Source organism: Melospiza georgiana, chromosome 5 (genome assembly GCF_028018845.1).
Source record: "Melospiza georgiana isolate bMelGeo1 chromosome 5, bMelGeo1.pri, whole genome shotgun sequence".
Lineage (NCBI taxonomy): Eukaryota > Metazoa > Chordata > Aves > Passeriformes > Passerellidae > Melospiza > Melospiza georgiana.
Genome location: NC_080434.1, coordinates 26,259,162 through 26,273,308, shown reverse-complemented (window position 1 = coordinate 26,273,308; position 14,147 = coordinate 26,259,162). Strand labels below are relative to the sequence as shown.

At 43.5% G+C, this 14,147-nt stretch overlaps 1 protein-coding gene across 16 annotated transcripts in view; it reads left to right on the top strand.

Moving 5' to 3' along the window:
* ADGRL3 (adhesion G protein-coupled receptor L3) overlaps positions 1 to 14,147 on the top strand; it is a 493,129-nt gene that overhangs the window by 334,593 nt on the left and 144,389 nt on the right. The window lies entirely within an intron of this gene.

Here is a 14,147-nt window from a genome sequence, read left to right as displayed (position 1 = left end):
TGTAATCTTATCCCCTGAAGAGTTGCAGCTGAACCAATTACTAAAGAGTAGGAGCAGGCCTGATGTTAACAGGCCACACCTGTAGCCAATAAGACAGTGTTATAAAAGAGTGGATTGGTGGGAACTGGAGTCAGTCAGATGGTTGCTGTGAGGACGAGGAAGAGCCAGTGCTTAGAGGAGATGCCTACAAGAAACATCAAGGAGGTACAAGACTCTAGCAATATGGAACCCTTGAAATGTAATGACAATAGAACTCTTGGAATATAATGACAACAGTTATCCAGTGTTCTAAGTCGTCTTCAGACAGTCATGATATTTTCTTATTTCATTGCACCCCACAGTAAGGTTATCACCTGCTTTTCTCTGTGCATGTTAGTGCTGCATTCAGGGTATTTTAAATTGAATTCTGGACCTTTGATCGGAAGCTAGATGTGGACCAGGGCACAAAGGTTTTGCTGATATCAAAGTTTGTCTACACAGTCACTGTCTGCAGCTTATCCTTTGGTTAAACATACTGATCCGTTCTGATGTTTCCAATGCATTAATTTGTCTCTGACAATTTTCTTAGCTAAAATTTGAGCAGCAGGACTGCTGACCTAAAATGACCCTAAGTTCTTCATCTTGGAGACCTCCTATTTAATGAAATTTTGGTAGATGATCATCAGCTTGGGGAGATTATAACAGAATTATGAAGTTCTCATTTGTCCTGTGCCCATTGAAAATGTAAGATGCATGAGTTCACTAAAAAGTATTATATTAGTTGAGAAAAGATCACAAATGGGCTAAATTTTATAAACAGGCTTGAAGACCCTTGCCGGCTTCTGGTGGGCAGAGGGTAGCACCAGGAATTTGCTTGGCTGCCTTTTTGCCCAGCTGCCCCTAGTGAAAGAGTCCACCAACAGCTTGAGAGAGGATCCATAGAAGCACAGAAGATGGGTGTTGCTGCTGGCCCATTGCTGCATTGCAAATCCCTGTAGAGTGTCAGTTTTTGCCTCCCTGCACCATGGCTTCTTCCCAGCTGAATGCAGTTCAGTACTATTTATACCACAGTCCTGTCTGAGGCTGGGGAGGGCTGGCTCCACAGCTCACATGGAAAAGTGCAGCCCTGCTGAAGGCAGCAAAGTTGCAGCCATTTGTTCCACCAAAGGAATTGCTCTTTTGTCTTGTCATCTCTGCAGCCCCAGGGCATGCTGCTCCTTGCTTGCTTAATTGCCAGTTTAATCAAAACCTGACTTGCTGTTTCAAATATGATTTCTCCTGCTGAACACCTCAAGCTGTCTCAGCAGATCTGTGTGTGTGTCCTGTGCACACCCCGAGCAGCTGAAACGTCTGGCTCTGGTTCAGGGTGCCGTGAATCCCAGCACACTGCAGCTGCCCAGGTGCTGTGGCTGTGCAGTGATGTTCCCAGGCCCAGCTCATCCCAATCTCTCATCCCTTGAGAGATTATCCCAGCATAGCTGGTAGGACATGGGTGCTCATCTGCTCCAGTGCCAAATCTGACAGCCTGACTTTGTTACCCGATCACCCCTGGGAGTTTGGGCTTCTGGGACTGTGTTCTGCTTTTATTTTCTAAATGCCCTCTAGAATACAGAAATTTTCACAAAGACAGCTCTACAGTTTGCCCTCTGAAGTGCGACTTCAGGGCTGTCAGTGCTAGTGACTGCATTGCTGAGCTCAGGTATGGTTTATCCAGAGTCTCTGTGATCACAGAATTTTCAGTTCTGTTGAAAAGTATAAAAGTCATATTGCATTTTTAAGTGGAAAGAGAAGCCTTAAAGTATGGGTCCTGAAGACTTTGAGGCATAGTGAAGAAAAGCCTAAATCTGTAATACTTATTATTTCTTGTGGGCTTTATTTTTCTTTGGTTTAAAAGTCCTAGGATGTAATTGCAGAATTTAGGGCTGCCGCTCCTGACTTGTACACGCCTGAGACTGAACGTGAAATGTCTTCCCAGCACTGACTTTTGAAGAATGTCATTTCAAACATCTGAAAAATGAGGCTTTTTCACAGTTGTTTTTTTTCCTTAGGTGTCCTGGGTGCTCTAAGCTTGTTCCAGTCATTTGTAACCTTTGTAATCAGCTTGACTGGGTACCTGGGGACAACCTGCAGCCCTGCTCATCCATCTTATAAAGCAGATAGTGTAGGCATTTGCCCTCAATCCACTGCACAGATACTTTGTTGCCCTCCACTTTTTCTTTCTTCTTTTGTTCCCACACCTTAATGAAAATCTTTCAGTGTTTTCTAAACCACTTCTTATCCTGAGCAGAAAGCCACCTTTGTGTCAAATAACAGGCAGCTTTCAATCTGGCTTCTCATCTTTATGAAACTAATTGGAGATTTTTGTCTGGCATCTTGCAAAGGAAAAGCTTTCAGAGGACTTGCTCCCTGACCACAGGGATTCAGGATTGGATGCCAAGGTCTCCAGCCTTCTGTGAAGGTGTTCTGTCCTTTTTGTGGATGCATCAGGGTATGGGTCCCTTTCTCCTCCCCCTACCCCAGGACATTTTCCCCCACTCCATTCCTCCCCTCTGTCCAACTTTGCTCCTGTTTAATTTGCCTGTAAATAACAGCAGCATGATTCCTCAAATTCAGTAACTTGAGAAGGAAACCCCATCTCTAATTAGGACATCCCTGGAGGAAAAGCACAATGAAAGCTTGAACTCCTGCACGAAGAAGCAACCTGTGCCAAGGAGCTTTAACACACTTTGTAAGGGCAGATTGGCATAGGGAGCAGCACAGCCACCTCCATCAGTGGCATTCTTCTCCATCCACAGGGGCTGTGGAAGGGAGGTGAACCTTTGGCTGAGGCTTGCCTAGTATTCAGCTGCCTTGCTTGAGGACTTACAGCTAGATTTAGAAAGCTGAATTACACTGTTCTGAAGGTGTCACTGCCATGATGGGGTCACAAGTACTTCCACACTGGAAATTTTCTCTTTATTTCTTCTATTTCTTTTCTTTAAGCAGATTATGCTGTATTAGAATCCCTCTGCAGCAAGTGGGCTAGTTTGTAATGCAAGTTACCGAAAGCAAAATACTCTTTTATCAGATGCTTGTGTACACACAATTCTTGCTGTAGCGGTCACCGAGCCATTTGACCAATGTTACTTGGAACTATCATGTCAATCAGAGCTGGAATGGCTGATATTACTGAGACTGCACTCAATCCCAAGGTGCCAACCCAGAAATCATACCTCCCTCTGAGTGTCCCCAAAGCCACTAAGTGCTGTTAGATGTAACCCTACAAAAGAAGGATTGAGCAGGGTTGCTCTATTCTTCTTCTAGTCAAGGTAAAAAAACCATATATCCATCCTGGGTTCCTAAAAAATGAGGTAGTCGTTACTGGGGTTCAGTGTGAGGCTAATTCTGCAGAAGTTAGAATCCCACATGGGTGAGATATCTAATCAGAAATAGGAGTGTTCTTCCTTTCTTGCTTGGGTCACAAGAGGGTGAAGAGAGAGCTTCTTGTCCCTGATAAGAGGCCAGGTTGTCCACATAATTGAAGCTTGGATTTGTCAGTTCTTCGGTCAAGAGATTATTTAAGAAACTGAAATGCAAAGTTAAGGGTTAGCCTGTTAGAGGAAGTTTAGCTTGAAGTGGTGATCAGGGCCAGTATATATGAATATGTAAATCCGTACATTCATTAAAGCAACTAAAGGGTTCTAGTCTAAAGGGTTCTCTTGCATTGAGATATTGGGTGATTTTGTTTCAGAGGTGATGGAATGTATGACTAAGGACAATTTGAATTATGTCTGTTGTAAAGGAAAATACTCTAAGCTAAAGCTGTCTATTAAGTTTATAGCAGCATATTTTACTGCAAGGAACAGGAGCCTGAAGCAGAACAAGCTGAAACAGTTTTCAACTGGGCTGAAACACACAACATTTTGGGTGCACTTTTCAGACTCTGTGGTCTCATTTTCAGGCATGCTGGATGTTTCCTGTAGTTTTTGGGGGGTCTGACAGGCAGATCAGAAGTGATGTAGTGCAACAGCCCCTTCCCCTGCACGTATGCAGCCAGGCCCTTGGGATCAGGGAATTTGGCAGTGCCTCGGGACCCTTGCCCCAGTGCTGGCAGACAGAGCAGTGCCCCAGCAGACCTGTCTGCTGCCCTTGCAGAAGGCAGACATCCAGCATGATTCATCCAGGGCGAGGGAGGCTCAGGCGAGAATTAATTTGTATTATTCAAGGAGTACCAATCAGGAGCTTATTGTTCTAGGCAGTGTGCAAACTTATAATCAAAGCTGTCATCCAAAGGCCTACAGTAACATCATGGGAACTAAGATAAGAATAATCCCAAGACATGCTTGAAAGGCCTTAAGGAATGCAGGTCCCAAATGCAGAATATCTGATACTAAAGAATTATATTTGACCTTGTATGAAACATCTGGTCCGTAGATGTTGGCTGTATAAACCTGTGTTCTGTGCACAGTTATTCAGAAGGTTGTGAGCTGGTTTCTGAAGGTTCTGCAGTTTCTGACCCATTTCAAACTTCTTATTCCCTGGCCGTGAGGAAATAAAAAAGTGTGGAATGACAGCATGAAGGGAACTGACAGTAAAATCTTCTATGTCATTCCTGACTTGGTCAAGCAATGAAAAGGGACACAATGAGGTTTATAAAGTCCATAGTTGACTTTACTAGAAGTAAAATTCATAACAAATCGCTTTGAATCCATAAACCAGTAATTCTGCTTCAGAAGTCTTAAAAAACAGAAAATTGGCCACATTGAGCATGGGTTTCCTTAGATTGGTAAAGAGGAGAAATGAACATCACAATGTTTTGATACTTAGCTCAAAAAACTGGAGGAAGACCCTATAAGCACAACAGCAGCCACCAAGTTATAAAACTGTGTTATATGCATAGGTGAAAAGAGTGCAGAAACAACAAAGCACCAAATTGTCTTTGCTAAGCACTTTGGGCTGCTTGGCATTGCTTCACTGTAGAGGACTGGAGATTTCTGGAGCTCCCAACCGAGGTGATAGGAAGAGATGCTATTTTACTGACTGTGACAGGAGCATGCTTAATCTTTGCTGTAAAGTGGTAAGAGTGCTCCCAGGATTTGGCCATCAAAAATTGTATTCAGAATTGTCACTGATGCAGAAAGGTTATAGATATATTCACAGCTAGGGACCAGGTTTAAAAATGCTTTGATTTCATTTTATTTGGGCTAAGGAAGGGGAAAATGATTCCTAAAGATTATTAAAAAAAAATCCACTAAGGCTTTCTTTGGATGGCTGATCCAGCAGTTTGCCTGTTGTTGGCATTGCACATAAACTCAGACCTGTAATCTCAGTTTCCTGTTCTGCTCATGTCTGCACCCAAACTGTATTGACTCTGTCCTCAGTGGCAGGCAGAAAGCCCATATGCAGTCACTACATATGTGAATTAGGGAAACTGTTGTGTTCAGACCCTGTGTCTGTGTGCAATGGGGAGGTGCAAGAGACTTCTGAGACCTTCCTCTTCCTCTCACAGGTTTCTTCCTCCAGCTAGGTTAACGATGAACAGTGCAGCAAAAGCAGGCGATCTCCCCTCTTCTCCCCCTTTCCCTGACATTGAACTGGAAACATGGATTCTTTAGGAGGCTTTTGATTGAGAGAGAAAACATGAAAACAGAGAGGAAGTCTGTCAGAGCTGGATCAATTTGCCCAAACAGCTCAGTTTTTCAGCTGACAGCATTTTAGCACTCAGAGGGGAGTTGTCAAAATCTCTCTACAGGCAGTCATGTCCTTCATGCTGAGAAATACCTTATATTATCTTGAAAGATAAGAAAGAAGAAAAGAGAAAAAAATAAAAAAGGAAAGACAAGATGGCTTAGATTCCTGTTCTTTTAGGTCACAGAGCATAATACACACTCTTGTTTCATTTCTTCATCAAATCATGTCGTGTTAATCTCGTTTGCTGCTTGATCACTCCCTTTGAGATGGAATCTGTCCCCTTTTGCAGTGTCCCATTGCATCACTGCTGAGGCTTGGCAGCAGGCAGGAATGCAGGGCCAGGCAGGCAGCACTGCCTGTCTCAGGGCTCCTTTTGCAGATCAAAAGAAGTGATTAATGCAGTTAGGGTGCACTGACCCACAGGGAAAGCAGATTACTCATCTTTGCACTTCCTTAAGGAGAGCAGTTGACGAAAAATACCTGTAATGAAGAAAATGCTTTTATGCTTTATTGTCTGACAGCCCTTCCTGGGCTGCAGTCTCAGGCAGGAATAGTCACAGAGACCCATGAGAGATAAGATTTAAGGTTTGCTGTATTGGCCACAAAGCAGTGGAAGATGGAGCTGATGAAGCTGGACAGGAGGACGCAGGTTGAGAGGCAGGGAATCAGGCTGTGATGAAATGGGGGCTCACAGCAGAAGTACAGGCAGTACTGGGGAGGTACAGTGTGGAAATGGAGAGATAAAGGTTGGAAAATAAAGACAAAATTGGAGGGGACATCTCCTGGAGGCTGTCACAAATGGAGGTAGGGGAGAGTGACAAATTCTTGGACCACATCACACAGCATCTGAAACCACGAGACACTTCAATTACTGTCTCCAGGCTGGTGACTCACAGATCTACCTGTCTGCTCTGGACACATCTCCTACCTCATAATCCAGCATCTCAGTTGATTTCTCTGACAAACCCCCTGGATGCTTTGCCACTGAAATTTAAGCTCAGCATGGCAAGAGCTACTGCCTGATTTCTTCCTCTCCCCCACTGCTCCCCTTTCTGCATGAACAAGAGTGGCATAAGTAAGAGAAGGACAGGGCTGTGTCCCAAGCTCTGCCTGTGAGGAGCTGTGTGCTGTAACGCATTTGGCTTTCATTAAACCCCTTGATCTGGAGTTGCTCTTTAAATTATGCTGGCAGGTGAATTTAAAGCTGTCTGAAAGGCAGTGAGGGAAGGTTGCAGTTGGTGGGAGTCTCCCTGGGGCAAGGAGAGAGTCTGGTGTGGGACTAGAGGGGCAGTCCAGATACAATGCCACCACTGTTCCCAGCTGTGGCTTTTTGTTGTGGTTAAACTGATAGCTGTCCCCATCCCACCTCTGGCTCTTTTATTCTTCCCCTTTCCTATGCCTCAGATCTGGCACTGCTGCCACAGCAGCCTGAATTGGTTCTGCTCATTGAGCCAGTGGAAAACAAGTAATTATTGTTTTCCAGGGGGGCATTTTCCATCAGATCAGCTCTACCTCGCCCTGTGCTTGCCTTACTTGCCAGATCTGCTCCAGGAGAGGAGATGGGAGTGCCTGGCCATGCCACAGGGGAGAGGAGAGTGCTGTGAAATGGTTCACTCTAACACAGGGCTGCAGCCTTGATTAAGAGCTGCACCCAGGTAAAAGAGATGGGGAAAAAAAAAAGAATTAACAATATTCCTTCCCCTCAGAGAAAGGGAAAACTAAAGCAAAATCTTCTGATTATGGGATCTGCTGCTCAGCATCTGATAGTGTGAGGTGGACAGCCCCAAGGAGATACCTTTCAAAGCAATATAAGGAATGATTTTGGCTCTGCCAGAGATAGACTGGATGTCTTTGGCTAGGCTTTCCCTAAACTTCTCCATGCCAAGTCATTTCAGGCACACCTGAGGCAGAACAGGCTGGGCTTGACCCACTGAGGAGGTTGGGAACATCCTGTTTGACTTTTGGGGCAAGAACAGAGTAAGGACAGCAGGAGCTGGCACAGAGCTCTTGATATCAGATTCAATCTCTGAGAGGTGGCTAAAAAAATCTCACTGGGTTTTGCTGTATTTGCCATTGCTAAACCTGCTCTGGGTGGTTTGTGACCAATATTTGTCATCCGCTCCAGGGCTCTGAGGACTGCATTGCTCCAAATCCCTCTGTTCCCTCTGCACCAAAATCCTCCTCCTCCTCTCCCATGTTTTTCAGTACAGGTGGCTGATAAATCGTACTTCATAGCGCAGTGAGCACATCTGGGAGGGGAGGAAAAATTCAACACGTCATGTTTCTTTAGCCTGCTAGGCAAGCCTGTGGGGAGACAGGCTCAAAAAAAGTGCAGCCCTGGAGGTCAGGTCCCTGCTTTGGGCACTAAGGAAAGCCAGGCCTGGATGCAGCCTTGCTGCCATATCGTGGGGGGACAGGGGAGACAGGAGATCTTTAACACAGTTTAATTATCATGGCACATGTGAAATATTTCCCAGGTTTTTTAGTTCTTCTTTCCCAGCCTTTCTACTAGGCTCTTGTAGCACAGTGTAGATTTTGGGGTGTGCACTGCAGGATGCAGAGCATCACTGGAGCCAAGGTGCTGCTAAATTCAAATGTTTTGAAGTCCTTAATAGAAGGATGAGGTTCATCCAAAAATAAATGATGATGATCGCACATCAAAATGAGGAATCTTGGTGTGACTTTAGGAAGCTCATTCACCTCCGACTTCAGCTGGAGTATGAGTTTCTGAGTCCTAAATACTCCTTGGAAAATACATATCTGCCACTAGTGAAAAGCTTCAGGTTGTTGTACCTGCTCTAATACTCAGGTTTTAAGCCATTCATTTGGCTTTAACCCATTCCCTATTTTAGTCCTTATTTTCTCCTGTAGCTCAAACCTAGCCTTGGTGCTCCCAGGTAGTGGCTGTCACATGAGGGACAGTTTGGTCATCAAAAAGGGTCACTTTGATGTCCTTCCTCTCATGGTTAGAGCTGTTTGTTGTGACAAATTAAAAATAGGAATAGTAACATCTCAGAAAAGTCTAGGCCAACCTCTGCTTATGCAGGCATGCTGCCAGATGCTGCTTTTGGATTTGCATTTTCTCTAAAGCATGAGATGCATGCGTGACAGGGACTTAGCCAAACATCTCCCCAGTTTACCCCTTGCCCTGCATTCTTGTCTGAACTTTGTTCCTCGCATCCAAGGTCTTCTTTGCATTTGCCAGCTGCTTTGACTGAGCCTGGAGTTTGCTTTAGCACTGGGAAACTCAGCCATAGCCCACTGAGGCTGCTGGTGTTGGTACCCTCTGTTTTCAGCAGGCAGGTGTGACAGGAGCCAGCTGTCCCTCATGGAAGCCACACTGCAGGTACCCTGCTCTGTCCTGCTTCAGTGCCTTTCAGCTTGCTTACATAGTTTCTGGTATGAAATACAAGAGGCAAAATGGCAAGGGAGCAGAGATAATGTAGCCAGAGAGCTCCTCCTGGAAAAGAGGGTTTTCTTGTACTCAGAAGCATCCACGGCTTGGAGGGAAGCACAGGGAAATGACCGTGGGAGCAAGGGAAGAGCAGGGAGAGCATGAGTTGCTGCTACCCTAAGGAGTTAAAAGGGCATTGAGAGATGAAAGAGAGATGTACAGATGAAAGAGAGAGACTCCATAAAAGGCCATGAATAAATGAAGCAGTGGACAGAATCTGTGCTAACTCTGACACGTCTGAGGAAGAGAATGGCTTTATAAAAGCTTTATTTAAAAAGAAGGCTTTTAATGCAAAATGGAAAAGGGTGGGCAGTGAAGGAATGGTGGTTTGTAAATGAAAGGCAGACAAAAAGGCTGCCAGGAGAACTCTGAATATATGCAGAGTAATAGGTCTGAATTAAATTTGTTTAATGGCATGTCAAAAGAGTTTGTTAACAAGCCCACCAGCTTTTTAATTTCTCTTTTCGTATGTTTTTATATATGCCTACATATTATGGGATTCAAAAAGAGGGGAGAAAAAAGGACAAGAAAAAATTACCTAGTTTTGAAAATGAAAGAGGATGAGAGTGATGATCCTAGGAAGCTACACTCCAACAAAGTATATGTAGTCTTTTGCTGGAGAATAAATTGGATTTTTTAAAAAATCATGTTCACATTTACAGAATTACATAAATGTTCCCAAAAAGTAATGTTGTATTTTATAGATCAAATCATCGAAAACTAGACTGCTTTTAAAAATTATTCTTTTCAGTTACATGGGGAGAAAAGCCACAGTATGTAAAGAATATTTTGTCTGTAGAGATATTACTAAAATTGTCATTATGTTTTCCAAGCATTTTCCTCAGAATGTTTTTTGCATACCTAGTTTGTGTCCATCCTATTGTTATTTTTTTATAAAGTAAAAAGATATGAAGAACTGAAATGAAAGGCTGAGGAATGGATATGTGGTTTCATGGGTATTACCTAATTAATGATCCAAGCAAATGGACTAACAGATGAGGGATTAAATCCATGGAGGTGCCTGCATTCAGAGGTGCAGACAAGAGGGGGTGTAGGAGAGGCAGTACCTGGGAACACGGGTCATCAGAGATACCAGCACGAAATTAAATTAAATCCTCTGCATGAAATGCTGACTAGGTTGTCTAAAAAAGGATCTTGGGAACTGGTGAACCTGTGGAAGACAAAAGAATGCTAAAATAGGCTGGAAAATGGGTGGAAATCTGAGTAATCTGACATGACAGCAAAAAAATGTGTTGCAGTGATCGCCTCTGGATAAGGACAGCAAAGAAAAGGGACTCTCGTCCCTTGAGAACAAAGAGCCTGAAGGATGTTTGTTTTAAAAAAATACATCTCCTGGTGGCTTCTCACTGCTGCTGAGAGTCAGGTGTGGGGCAGAACTGCAGTTCAGGTGCATGACTGTCCATACCCACCATGGGCACTGAGCAAAGGAGCAGCAGGGAAAAGGGAGAGCCATTCATTCAGGTGACTGTGGTTGTCTCCATGGCATCATCAGGGCTTTAGGAGACAAGTCACCAAATGTTTTAAAAGGCCTTTTAGCCTGGTAAATGTTGATTTTTTTTCCTTTGCTTTTGGAGGTTTGAATCTTTCAGTCTCATGTTTTCTATTCAGGTTTTCTCTTTGATAGTGCACTGGAAAATCTCAGGTAGAAAATGAGCAGGGGCCAGGCAGAAGAGTTTCCCAAGTGCACACATGACAGTGTGCATTGTACTCTAGAAAAAGCAAATGTCACCAGCATTGGAAATTTGGCCCAGGATCAGGAGGAAGGCCTTCCCTCTCAGGTGCTACAAACCTGTGGGTATGCTTCCAAAAAGGATCAATAGGAAGTGGTTTTAATGGATACACACATGATACTTCTTTGTTGCTACTTTTCTTGGTTAGCCCATGCATTTGCAGATTTTTTTTCTGTAGTTTTATATCATTGCATCTATAGATGACTAAATCACTTAGGGGCAGATTTTTGAAGATGTGTGGATGTTTATTTTCTGTCTATGAGCATCCAGATTCCTTTTCTAAAAAAACAGTAAAGAAAAAAAAGTCCCTTAGGCCAAGCTATTATGTTTCCTTCAGTCTTCACAAAACATTATCTTTGTTCTCCTAAGTTATTGGCTTTTTAAAATGCAGTGTATCTCTCCTGTGTCAGACCCGAAAATAATGGCCAGTCAAGCACTTTTTCTAATTCACAAACATCTTTCTCATTTCCTCTACCTGAGGAGGGCATGTCACCAGATAGACTTTCAAGGTCATATCCATATTGTTGCTCCCAAAATTGTTTCTACCAAACATGGGGTTTTTTTTCACATTGTCACAGCGCATGCAGGTGGCCTGGCTGCTATGAAGACTGCTGGTTTGGGGCTACCTGTGCCACACCTGTGCTTGCCCTGTCTCACCTGAGATGGGGTTGATATTTAGGCAGTGTTGGCCAGCCCTGCATCCCTGTGTTTTGGTGCAAGAAAAGCAGGTCAGGGACGATCCACAGCTGTCTTCCAGCATTATCCCTCACAGGGAGCCATGGGCACAGGCCTCTCCAGGCAAGAGGGATGAAGGAAACAGAACACAACATGAGGTGGTAGGTGCAAAATTGACAACTTCATCAAACATTACTTCGATGATTACATTTGATTGCTGTTTACTTTTGTACCTGGGAGCTGGCTGCAGAAAGAGCAGATGGGTAAAGGCAGGGTGGGATTGGGAGAAGGCCATGCAAGTTGTTCGGATACAAGGCATGCTTAACTTCCCATCAGCAACAGAGACATCTTGCCTTTGGTAGTTTGTCAGAAGTCTCTTTCTTTTTCCTGCACCACTGTCAGCTCAGACTCAATGTGCAGAGAAAACAGCTGAAGGACTGGAGAGATGGGTGTGGAGTGTTGGAGTGTTTCTGCCTTTTATTTATTTATTTTTAAGGCTCTCAACATCCATTTTTTAAAGTGCTTTTCTACAGTAGCTGGAACTGAAGAGAGGGAGTCCCTCATTCCTGGGGCTGGGGCTTGCAGTAAGCACCTGAAACTGCAGAACTCACTCCGCAGGGACTGGGAGTCGGCCTCACTTGGGAAAGCTCGTTCTGTCAGTCTTTGAGATCAGCTTGACCTGTACCAGTGATATCAGTCTCAAAACCTTTCATAGGTACATTGGGTAAATTATTTTTTTTTTAACTGAGTGAGTTGGCAGCATTTTTAATGCCATTATAGCCAAGGAGACCATGTGCTTGTGCACCAGCCCCATTGCCAGGTCTTGCTTCTTCTTCCCCTTGCCTCCCTTCCCTCAACTGTCTCAAAGGTCACCACTGGCAATAATGGTAAAACCAAAGCAAAAATGTGATTCTGTTGATTAAAAAGATTCATAAGGTAATAATGGAGACCCTTTGTTTCTCCAGTTTGAACACTGATGAGTCTGAAGAACAAGTGAGCTGGCATTCACGCCCAGAAAATGAATCACAACAATTGTTTGCATAGCTTTTTTTGGAGAAGGAACATTAAAACCCAAAGTTTGATTTATTAGCATTGAGAGAAGTGTGCAGTGTAACAGAAGTCTGGGGGTTTTTTTAGCAGTACATAGTAGTAGTAGTAACAGAAGTCTGATTTTTTTTTTTTTTTTTGCAAGTACTGTTTTGCATCAGCAGCAAATAGATAAAAGCTTTCTGCAACTTGATTCATTTATCACTAGAGAGCATTTGATGCTACTGCTTCCTCCATATAAAGTAAAAGCCTTAATAAAGCAATAATAAGCTTCCATAGTTATTACTCAATTGTAATGAATGTCTAAACAAACTCACAGATGTGTTTTAGTCTTTCATGTAATGTGGGTGTATCTTATTTACTCCAGCCTAGCCCTTTAAGCCTTCAGAATAATTCGTTATTTTTGGTTTGCTCCCAGGAAGAGCAGGTGATTTAAAAAAAAACCAACCAAACAAAAAAACCCCAAAACCCATGTGTCAGCAGTTGTGCTCAGAGCAAGTCCAGGAGAGGGCCATAATGATGATAAAGGGATTGAAGCATCTCTTTGTGGGGATGGGCTGACAGGCTGTGAGTATCTAGCCTGGACCAGATCATCCAAGGGATCTTACTGATGTGTGTAAGTACATGATGACAGGGAATAAAAAAGATGGAGCCAGGCTCTTCTTACAGGCAGATAATGGAAAAGCTTTTCTGTTTTTTTTTTTTTCTTTTCCTATGAGGGTGGCAAGGCACTGGTGCAGATTGCCCAGAGAGATTGTGGAGTCTCCGTCCTTAGAGATATTGGAAATCAGATTGGACACTTGCTATGGGCTCTTGCTGCCCTTGAGCTGGGCTAGGTGATTTCCAGAGTTTCCTGCCAAGCTCAGCTGTTTTACATTTCAGTGGCATCTTTGATGCAGCAAATGAGGAGACTGTTCTGTGTTATAAGGGCACTGATCATCCTGCACACCGAGCAGCTTGGAGTGATAGAAGACTGTCTGCTTGTTTCTGCTGCAGAACCGAGCATTATTAAATGATGACTTCTGCTCACTAATGACATCAAATGGGTTTTTAACATGTAAACGAGGAGAGGAAAGCAGAGTGACTTGTTGTTTGCTATGGATTCGCCTGAAGCAGATTTCCCATGTTAAAGCACTTAAAAGCAAATACAGAATTTATGATGTGTCGGTAGATTTTAAACCTGAATTACGTCCAGTTGTTGTAATGGCTAATAATGCAAATTATCTGAGTCATCCTCAGTGTAAAGCAGTAAACATAACCTGCACATTCAGATATACTTCTTTTTTTTTTTTTCCCTCTCCCCTTTCTCATTAATATTTTATCTCCCTGAAGAGATGCTTTCAACATATTATGTGCACCAGCATACTGTGCTTGTGGTATTCCTGGATGTCATTACAAAGGAGCCTGAAGACTGTACTGCTGCTCCTCTGCCTGTGACGCTAGCTTGGAAATTGCTTGGAGCAACAACAGCAAGTGTCAACAGGGAGCTGTATTAATTATTTGGAATGTGTCTCTTAAGAGGAATCAACTGCTTTTATTGCAGAACGAATATTACTTGAAATGGGAAGGTT